Genomic DNA, 9,800 nt, shown 5'->3' on the forward strand with positions numbered 1-9,800 from the left:
GATCAAAATAAATTATCATTAAATCTGTCTAAAACAAAAATCATGTTATTTAATAATTATAAAATAAATAAAGCAATAAATGTACAGGTAGATGGTGTTGACACTGAAAGAGTTTCTAATAATACATTTCTTGGGGTAATAATAGATGATAGAATTACTTGGAAATCACATATAAAATACATACTAATTAAACTATCAAGAAGCATATCTGTTTTGAGTAAAGCTAAGTACGTCCTGGACTATACCGGTAATTCACTCCGCGTTCTTTACTGTTCTCTGGTTTTACCGTACTTAAATTACTGCTCAGTGGTGTGGGGAAATATGTATAAATGTTCACTTCATGCAAGAACTATACTTCAAAAAAGAGCTATAAAAATAATTCATAGTGCTGGTTACCGAGATCATACTAATTCAGTATTCTTAAATTGAAAATGTTTAAAATTCTGGGATATTATAGAATATAAAACTGCCCTAATAATGTACAAAGTGCAGAGTTATAAAGTACCAAGGAATTGGCTCAGGTGGATAAGGCACCATACCATAAATCTGGGGACCTGGGTTTGATTCTGCCCTGAGGTCATTTCCTGATCCCTCCCTGTGTGTCTCTCTCCTGCTCATTTCCTGTCTCTACACTGTCCTATCCAATAAAGATAAAAAAAAAAAAATTCAGTATCTCTATTTGTGGAGTAAAGCTATGGAACAGTTTGAATGCGGAGCTCATTAAATGTTTAACTATAAACCAGTTCAAAAAAAAGGTATAAGGAACAGATCTTTACGAGGTATAGGGAGGAGGAATTACAATAACATTCTAATGATAAAATAAGTGTATACAGTCAGGGCTCTACAGTGCACACATTTCACTCGCATTTGTGAGTGAATTTTTCGGCATGCGAACGACGAAAAAAAAAGTGCATTCGTGCGAGGGCTTCTTGCGGCCGACAATTTAGGAAAGCACTGAGCACAGACGCGACGAGTTTAACATTCTAAAATGTCTCAAACGTTAAACTGCAAAGTATGTAAATCCAGCGCTGGATAGCCTACCGAATATAGTGTAACGAGTAACGGCCTGTATTGTTGTAAGTGTGTGTGTTCAGTGTTGTGTGTGTGTGTGTGTTCTGCTTGCGCCTTGATCCCTGTCTGTAGTTGCGTGCGTTGCCTCTGTCTTGCACTGCAGTGGTTCCCACGGTAGCCGGGGGGGTTTACATTTTTTTTGCCGTTCTGCCATGCTAGTGCGTTTTACCGGGACATGAGATTTCAGCATTTTTATTCTTCTCGGTCTGTAGTTTGAATAAGTTTAGGCTAATGAATAACACTTTCAGTTAAAGTTGAGTCTGGTGCTTTTGTGCTGACGCTACAATAGCCTACTATCACAATAAATATCCCCCGTAACATTCCCCGTTTTCTACTCATCTTTCTGTGATTGCCCCTCTTTCCCACGGTTGTATGTTGTGGGTGTGGCATTAGGTGGGAAAAGTGCTTTTTAGGGATTCATCAGATCATTCAACTGAGAGATAACTGAGAGCTGGTTCGGACCGAGCTGAGAAATATATTCGCTATGCAGAGAATAACGGCGTTTTTTAAAAGCAATGATGGTGGAAACAAGAATAAAAGAACGGACGAGGAAGAAAGTGTAGTGAAGAAAGCTAGAACGACGGGAGAAGGTGCGGGAAAATTATATAATGAGATGGAAAGCACACACCCCAGTGCAAACATTTAGATGGGAACATACAACACAGCAGAAAAACAAATAATATACAGTATATACAAATGGTGCACGTCACAACACAGCAGAAAAACAAAGAGTATATACACAACTGGGCGTGTTGAGGTGCAGATGTTAATTGCACATTAGTTATAGAAACTCAGTTCAGCTACAAAACTCAGGATATTGCACTGTATTTGGTATTGCATTGTATTGGGTATGGATGTAAAAGCGTAGAAATATAAATATAAAATATACAAAAGCTATAAAAACTAAAGTTGCTCTGTGAGGTTGCACTGTAATAAGTATTGCACTGTATCAGGTAAGTGTGAGAATATTGTCCTTTTAGGTCCTTGTTGGTGCATTGTTGCACCTGCCAGAAGTGGCATCAGTCAGTGCATGTAATTAGCCTTTTTCACATTACGTCACTTGCAGAAGAACCTCACATCCGTTTTCAGACTTTTGAATGGAAGAAGAGGCGGCATGCTAATCTGCTGGCTAACAAGAAGCAACCATAGAAAGTCAATAAACTTCCTTTCCAAAACAAGGCGGATAGGTGACTGGAATGGTCGCTAACAATACGTAATGATAAACAACAATGTGCAATATTATTATCAATCTTATCTGTGAATGACACAGTTTTGTTAACATATGTTGCTGCCATATACCTCTTCTTCATTCAAAAGGCTGAAAACGGATATGAGTTCCCCTGCAAGTGACGTAATGTGAAAAAGGCTAATTGTTCAAGGTGGTTATGGCCTGTGGGAAAAAACTGTTTTTGAGTCTGTTGGTCCTTGCTTTGATGCACCTGTAACGCCTGCCTGAGGGCAGCAAGTCAAAGAACTCAGAGCCAGGGTGGGAGCTGTCCTTGATGATGTTGTTAGCTCTGCTGAGCTCTGCTCTCTGTTTAGCTAGTTTGTTCATTCATTCAGTTGTTCATTATTCATTTCTTTGTTCATTCATTCATTCGTTCATTCATTCATTCTCAATTGAATTTTGCGTTTTATGTGTTGGTGTGTCTAAGGTTTGTGCTGCAATAAACCTTTAAAATGAAAACCTACTTGTGCCCCCATTTTTTCCCCTGTGCTCCTAAAATTTTTAACTTAGGAGCACGTGTGCTCCAGAAAAAAAAAGTTAGTGTAGAGCCCTGTATACAGTGCTCAGTGTAAATGAGTGCACCCCTTTTGAAAAGTAACACTTTAAACAATATCTCAATGAACACAAAATTTCCAAAATGTTGACAAGACAAAGTTTAATATAACATCTGTTTAACTTGCAGTGGGGCAAAAAAGTATTTAGTCAGCCACCAATTGTGCAAGTTCTCCCAGTTGAAAAGATGAGAGAAGCCTGTAATTTTCATCATAGATACACTTCAACTATGAGAGACAGAATGGGGGGAAAGAATCCAGGAAATCACATTGTAGGATTTTTAATGAATTAATTGGTAAATTCCTCAGTAAAATAAGTATTTGGTCACCTACAAACAAGCAAGATTTCTGGCTCTCACAGACCTGTAACTTCTTCTTTAAGAGGCTCCTCTGTCCTCCACTCATTACCTGTATTAATGGCACCTGCTTGAACTCGTTATCAGTATAAAAGACACCTGTCCACAACCTCAAACAGTCACACTCCAAACTCCACTATGGCCAAGACCAAAGATCTGTCAAAGGACACCAGAAACAAAATTGTAGACCTGCACCAGGCTGGGAAGACTGAATCTGCAATAGCTAAGCAGCTTGGTGTGAAGAAATCAACTGTGGGAGCAATTATTAGAAAATGGAAGACATATAAGACCATTGATAATCTCCCTCGATCTGGGGCTCCACGCAAGATCTCACCCCGTGGGGTCAAAATGATCACAAGAACGGTGAGCAAAAATCCCAGAACCACATGGGGGGACCTAGTGAATGACCTGCAGAGAGCTGGGAGCAAAGTAACAAAGGCTACCATCAGTAACACACTATGCCGCCAGGGACTCAAATCCTGCAGTGCCAGACGTGTCCCCCTGCTTAAGCCAGTACATGTCCAGGCCCATCTGAAGTTTGCTAGAGAGCATTTGGATGATGCAGAAGAGGATTGGGAGAATGTCATATGGTCAGATGAAACCAAAATAGAACATTTTAGTAAAAACTCAACTTGTCGTGTTTGGAGGAAAAAGAATGCTGAGTTGCATCCAAAGAACACCATACCTCAGGGGTGTCCAAACTGATCCATAAAGGGCTGTGTGGCTGCAGGTTTTCATTCCAGCCATGCAGCAGCACACCTGATTTGGCTTATTCAATCAACTGACACACCCACCCTTTGATCAAGGGTGGGTGTGGCTGCAAGTATTTGACTGTGTGAAGACAGTTCAGTTGATTGAATGAGCCAAGTCAGGTGTGCTGCTGCATGGCTGGAATGAAAACCTGCAGCCACATGGCCCTTTATGGATCAGTTTGGACACTCCTGCCATACCTACTGTGAAGCATGGGGGTGGAAACATCATGCTTTGGGGCTGTTTTTCTGCAAAGGGACCAGGACGACTGATCCGTGTAAAGGAAAGAATGAATGGGGCCATGTATCGTGAGATTTTGAGTGAAAACCTCCTTCCATCAGCAAGGGCATTGAAGATGAAACGTAGCTGGGTCTTTCAGCATGACAATGATCCTAAACACACCACCCGGGCAACGAAGGAGTGGCTTCGTAAGAAGCATTTCAAGGTCCTGGAGTGGCCTAGCCAGTCTCCAGATCTCAACCCCATAGAAAATCTTTGGAGGGAGTTGAAAGTCCATGTTGCCCAGCGACAGCCCCAAAACATCACTGCTCTAGAGGAGATCTGCATGGAGGAATGGGCCAAAATACCAGCAACAGTGTGTGAAAACCTTGTGAAGACTTACAGAAATCGTTTGACCTCTGTCATTGCCAACAAAGGGTATATAACAGAGTATTGAGATGAACTTTTGTTATTGACCAAATACTTATTTTCCACCATAATTTGCAAATAAATTCTTTAAAAATCAGACAATGTGATTTTCTGGATTTTTTTTCTCATTCTGTCTCTCATAGTTGAAGTGTACCTATGATGAAAATTACAGGCCTCTCTCATCTTTTTAAGTGGGAGAACTTGCACAATTGGTGACTGACTAAATACTTTTTTGCCCCACTGTATAATGTGAAAGTAAGGTTAATAATATAAACTTAGATCACACATTTTTCAGTTTTACTCAAATTAGGGTGGTGCAAAAATGAGTACACCCCACAACAAAAAACTACTACATCTAGTACTTCGTATGGCCTCCATGATTTTTAATGACAGCACCAAGTCTTTTAGGCATGGAATGAACAAGTTGGCGACATTTTGCAACATCAATCTTTTTCCATTCTTCAACAATGACCTCTTTTTGTGACTGGATGCTGGATGGAGAGTGATGCTCAACTTGTCTCTTCAGAATTCCCCATAGGTGTTCGATTGGGTTCAGATCAGAAGACATACTTGGCCACTGAATCACTTTCACCCTGTTCTTCTTCAGAAATCCAACAGTGGCCTTAGATGTGTGTTTAGTCATGTTGGAAAAGTGTACGACGACCAAGGGCACAGAGTGATGGTAGCATCTTCTCTTTCAGTATAGAGCAATACATCTGTGAATTCATGATGCCATCAATGAAATGCAGTTCCCCGACACCAGCAGCACTCATGCAGCCCCACATAAGGACACTGCCACCACCATGTTTCACTGTAGGCACCATGCATTTTTCTTTGTATTCCTCACCTTTGTGACGCCATACAGTTTTGAAGCCATCAGTTCCAAAAACATTTATCTTGGTCTCATCATTCCAGAATATAGAGTCCCAGTAGTCTTCATCTTTGTCAGCATGGGCCCTGGCAAACTCTAGGCGGGCTTTTTTGTGCCTGGGCTTTAGGAGAGGGTTCTTTCATGGACGGCATCCATGCATGCCATTCCTCTGCAGTGTACACCATATTGTGTCATGGGAAATAGTCACCCCAGTTTGGCTTTCTATTTCTTTACATAACTGCAGTGAACTTGCATGCCAATTTTCTTCAACCCTTCTCATCAGAAGACGCTGTCTTAGCCATGTCCAGCCCCTAGTAGCATCACGGATAGAAACCAGACCCCGACTATGGACAGAAAGGCTTGAGGACGATCCCCCTCCCATTGACATGGGTATCCCCCCCTTCTGAAGCCCTCCCTCTGGGCTCAGAAGCACCATAGGTCCAGTAGAAAATGCTCAACCGCCTGAGAACAGGAACAGGGCGATCAAAAGCTGCCATGGCCAGATGGGGCTATGAAACTGGCCAAACAATCTGTGAATGTGGAGAAGAGGACCATACAATGCAGTACTGCCTTGTCTGCCCCCTACTACCCAATCAGAGCAGCTCAAAGGATCTCGCAGTGTTCAATAAAAATGCAAAGGACTGTGTAAAGAAATGGGAAACTGTCATATAACCAACCAGCTTCAAAGACATGAAAAGAACAAGAAGAAGATTACTTATTATTATCATTCTATTACTAAAATATAAATATTCATTTATTATTTATGTCACTTTGATTTTATATTAAACATTCAACAACAACAATAATAATAATAATAATAATAATAATAATAATAATAATAATAATAATAATAATAAGTGGTACATGACCAGACTGGTGTGTGTGTGTGTGTGTGTGTGTGTGTGTGTGTGTGTGTGTGTGTGTGTGTGCGCGCACATGATTTCTCTTTATAAAATATTTATATTGGCATAATAAATGTATTTTACACATTTATTGTCGTCCAGAGCAGAATAAACCATTCAGAATCTGATCTGTAACCTTGAGAGAGAGTTTATTTAAACACCCAAAATGTTGTTTACCAAAAAGCAGCACTCAGTGTTCCTAATTTAAATATTTATATTATTGTTTGTAGGAGTACAGCACAGTTTGTCCTCACCTCGCCGCTATCCCTAAAGATCAATACACACACACACACACACACACACACACACACACACACACACACACACAGCATCAAACAAAATTGGTAGCGTTCAAATTAGCGTGGAAGGAGAGCTTCCTGAAGTATAGACAGGGGTGCACATAACTTTTTTAGTGAGTTACTCATGTGAGTACCAGCAGATAGTGTTTGGTACTCACCTCATACGCGATAAGTCTTAAAAGTCCTCCTCACTGTCCTCCGCAGTGTCTCCTCCGTTGTCCTCCTCAGTGTCACCCCCACGGTCCTCTGCCTCAACTTCCTGTGTGGCAGATGATGCTGCTGCTGCAGACGCACCCCCTTGTCCTTGGTTGAGCCTCCGATTAGCTGTCTCCATCCACAGGTCAACAGCTGGCTTTGGGTCAAATGTCTCTGTGGTCTGCTTTGACAGGTGAATGTGCATCAGGGCTGAGAGACGAGCATGTGACAGACGGGATCTGTACTTGGTTTTTATTATGTTTAGATGTGAAAAACCTCTCTCACAAGCTGCACTGCTCAAAGGCAGTGTAAGAGACAGCTTAACCAGCTTATTGATGTTGGAGTAAGCATCCAGGTTACTTGGATTATTTACTATTTGGACTAAGTCATACACAGAAGATGCTCCCAGGCGTTTTGCTGCCTGCTTTAAGCGCATCCATTCTGTCAGAGTGATGTCTTTGTCAAGCTGCAGGGTGGCCTCATATTTTTGGAGAATGCTGCGAACTGTTGTGTTTCCAAAACTGTGGAGGTCTTGAATTTCCTGAGGCCATGTTGAAGGATCAAATATTAAGAAATTATCACATGACTTAAGGGAGTCATATCTGGTTTCAAACTCTTCAATTAACCCCCTGAGTAAGTCTGTCTTGTCTCTGTCAGCATCAGCATTAGAAACAGTCTGTGCACTGTGGCCTTCGGCATCAAGCAGAAGTCTGAATTGCCCAATGGCCACCATGAGCTCGTCCTTACATTCTCCAATGGTCAGCTTTTCCTTCTGAAATCTGATTGATGTGGTCTTCAAAATGTTGCCAATGTCAAGCATGTGTGACAGAAAGCACTGAAAACGCTCTGTGCAGATATGCTGCAAGTCAGTGTTATGACTTGTAGCCAATTGCATTTTAATGGCTGGCAATAGTCTTGATATTTTTAACAGTACTTCATGACGCCATGCAGACCACCTGATATTATGAAACTTTCCCAATTTCACAAAGGAGATCCCATTTTCTTTGCATAGCTTCTGCAATGCAGCTGTTTTTATCACGCCACCTTTCTGTAAATAAAACTGCAGCAGCCTGACCATAGACTGATTAAACATCTTGCAGTATGGGACTTTGCGGTCAGCTGATTTTGCGCAATTCTCCAACGTGTGTGCAGTGCACAGAATGTGCACAAGAGAGTCTCCAATCGAAACTAGTCCTTTTAGTTTTGGCACAACACCATTGTACACCCCGACGTTAACAGCTGCTCCGTCTGTGCACACAGCGACCAACTTTGTTGTCCAGTCATCCAAGCCTGCGTCGTGGAAAAGTTTCACAAGCCCATCTGTAATTGCCTGCGCAGTTCGGTCGGCACCCAATTCAATCAATCCAAGAAAGTCTGATGAAAACTCTCCATTGCTGGATACAGACACAGTGTAGATGATTTCCTGCTCAGTTTTTGTGATGTCCTCAGATCCATCAAAAAGCAGTCCCCAAAATTCAGCAGGCTGCAAATTTGCTCTTAGCTCCCCACTGATGGTGTGAGCGATGCTCTGCATAATCCTTGTCCCCCCTTCACGGGAATGATAAGCAGCCCTGTCATTTACTCCTAGCCGCTTCAGTAATGGAATATCCTCCGAAAATGACGACATAGGGCGTGCGTGTTTAGCTTTATGGAAAGCAAGGAGAAAAACATTAAAAAGGGCTTGCCTTTGTTCCTCAGTCAGCTTGTCTCTCCATCTGCTAAGTGGACGACTAGCTATTTCTTCTCGGCTAGCTTGTTTATTAGCAATGGCTTGCGCCAAGTTAATGTGCTCCTTGCTCTTTTCGTGTTTGCTAAATAACGGATGGTTGAAATTCTTCGAGCCTTTATAAAACTCACCTGTTTTGTCTGCTAGCTGTGGATGTGCACAGCAAATCTTGCACCACATTTCAGTCCGCTCATCATTAGCCTCAAGCCACGGTACTTCTTGAAGCCACTTTTCAGGAAAAAGTCATTTTTTCGTCTCTGGCTCCAGTTGCCGTTTCTTTGTTGGTGGTGAAACTCCAAAGAAACTGCTTACTGTTGTCTGTTTCTTTTTGGACATATTTGACTAGTTACCAACATTCAACATACACCAGCAACTTGAACAGTAGTGTTTTGTTTTTTTTCAGGAGGGATAGTCAGTACGCAAGAGCGCGGTAGTAACCCAAGTGGCATTACGCATTGCTTATTTTTGTCGCGCATGCGTACCTGCGTACCAGTTATGTGCACCCCTGAGTATAGAAAAGCTCTTAGTGCTTGCTGCGAGATCAGCATATCTCTCCTCCCTAATAGAAGATAACAAAAATAATCCTAGATTCCTATTTAATACTGTAGCAAAATTAACCAGGAATAAGTCCACTATAGACACATGCACACCTGCAGTATGGCGTAGCAACGACTTCATGAATTTTTTCAAAGACAAAATTGAAAATATCTGACAAAAAATTAAAACTACTAATTTAAGGTCAGACAATGTAAGTGACCCTGTAGTTAACAATATAACTGTATCAGATCAGCAATTAGAATGTTTTACTCTCCTTAGAGAAACTGAATTACTTTCATTAATCTCCGCATCAAAAGCCTCAACTTGTGTACTAGATCCCTTACCTACACGTCTATTCAAACAGATAATACCTGAAGTAATTGAACCGCTTCTAAAAATAATAAATTCTTCTCTTACAATTGGCTATGTACCCAAATCCTTTAAACTAGCAGTTATCAAACCCCTGATTAAAAACCTGACCTTGATCCCTGTCAGCTGTCCAATTATTGGCCAATATCAAACCTCCCCTTTATCTCCAAGATCCTTGAAAAAGCTGTGGCGCAGCAGTTATGCTCATATTTACATAGGAATAACATCCATGAAATGTATCAGTCAGGATTTAGACCTCATCATAGCACAGAGACAGCTCTGGTTAAAGTAATAAAC

This window comes from Neoarius graeffei, chromosome 11 (assembly GCF_027579695.1).
Source record: "Neoarius graeffei isolate fNeoGra1 chromosome 11, fNeoGra1.pri, whole genome shotgun sequence".
Taxonomy (NCBI): Eukaryota; Metazoa; Chordata; class Actinopteri; order Siluriformes; family Ariidae; genus Neoarius; species Neoarius graeffei.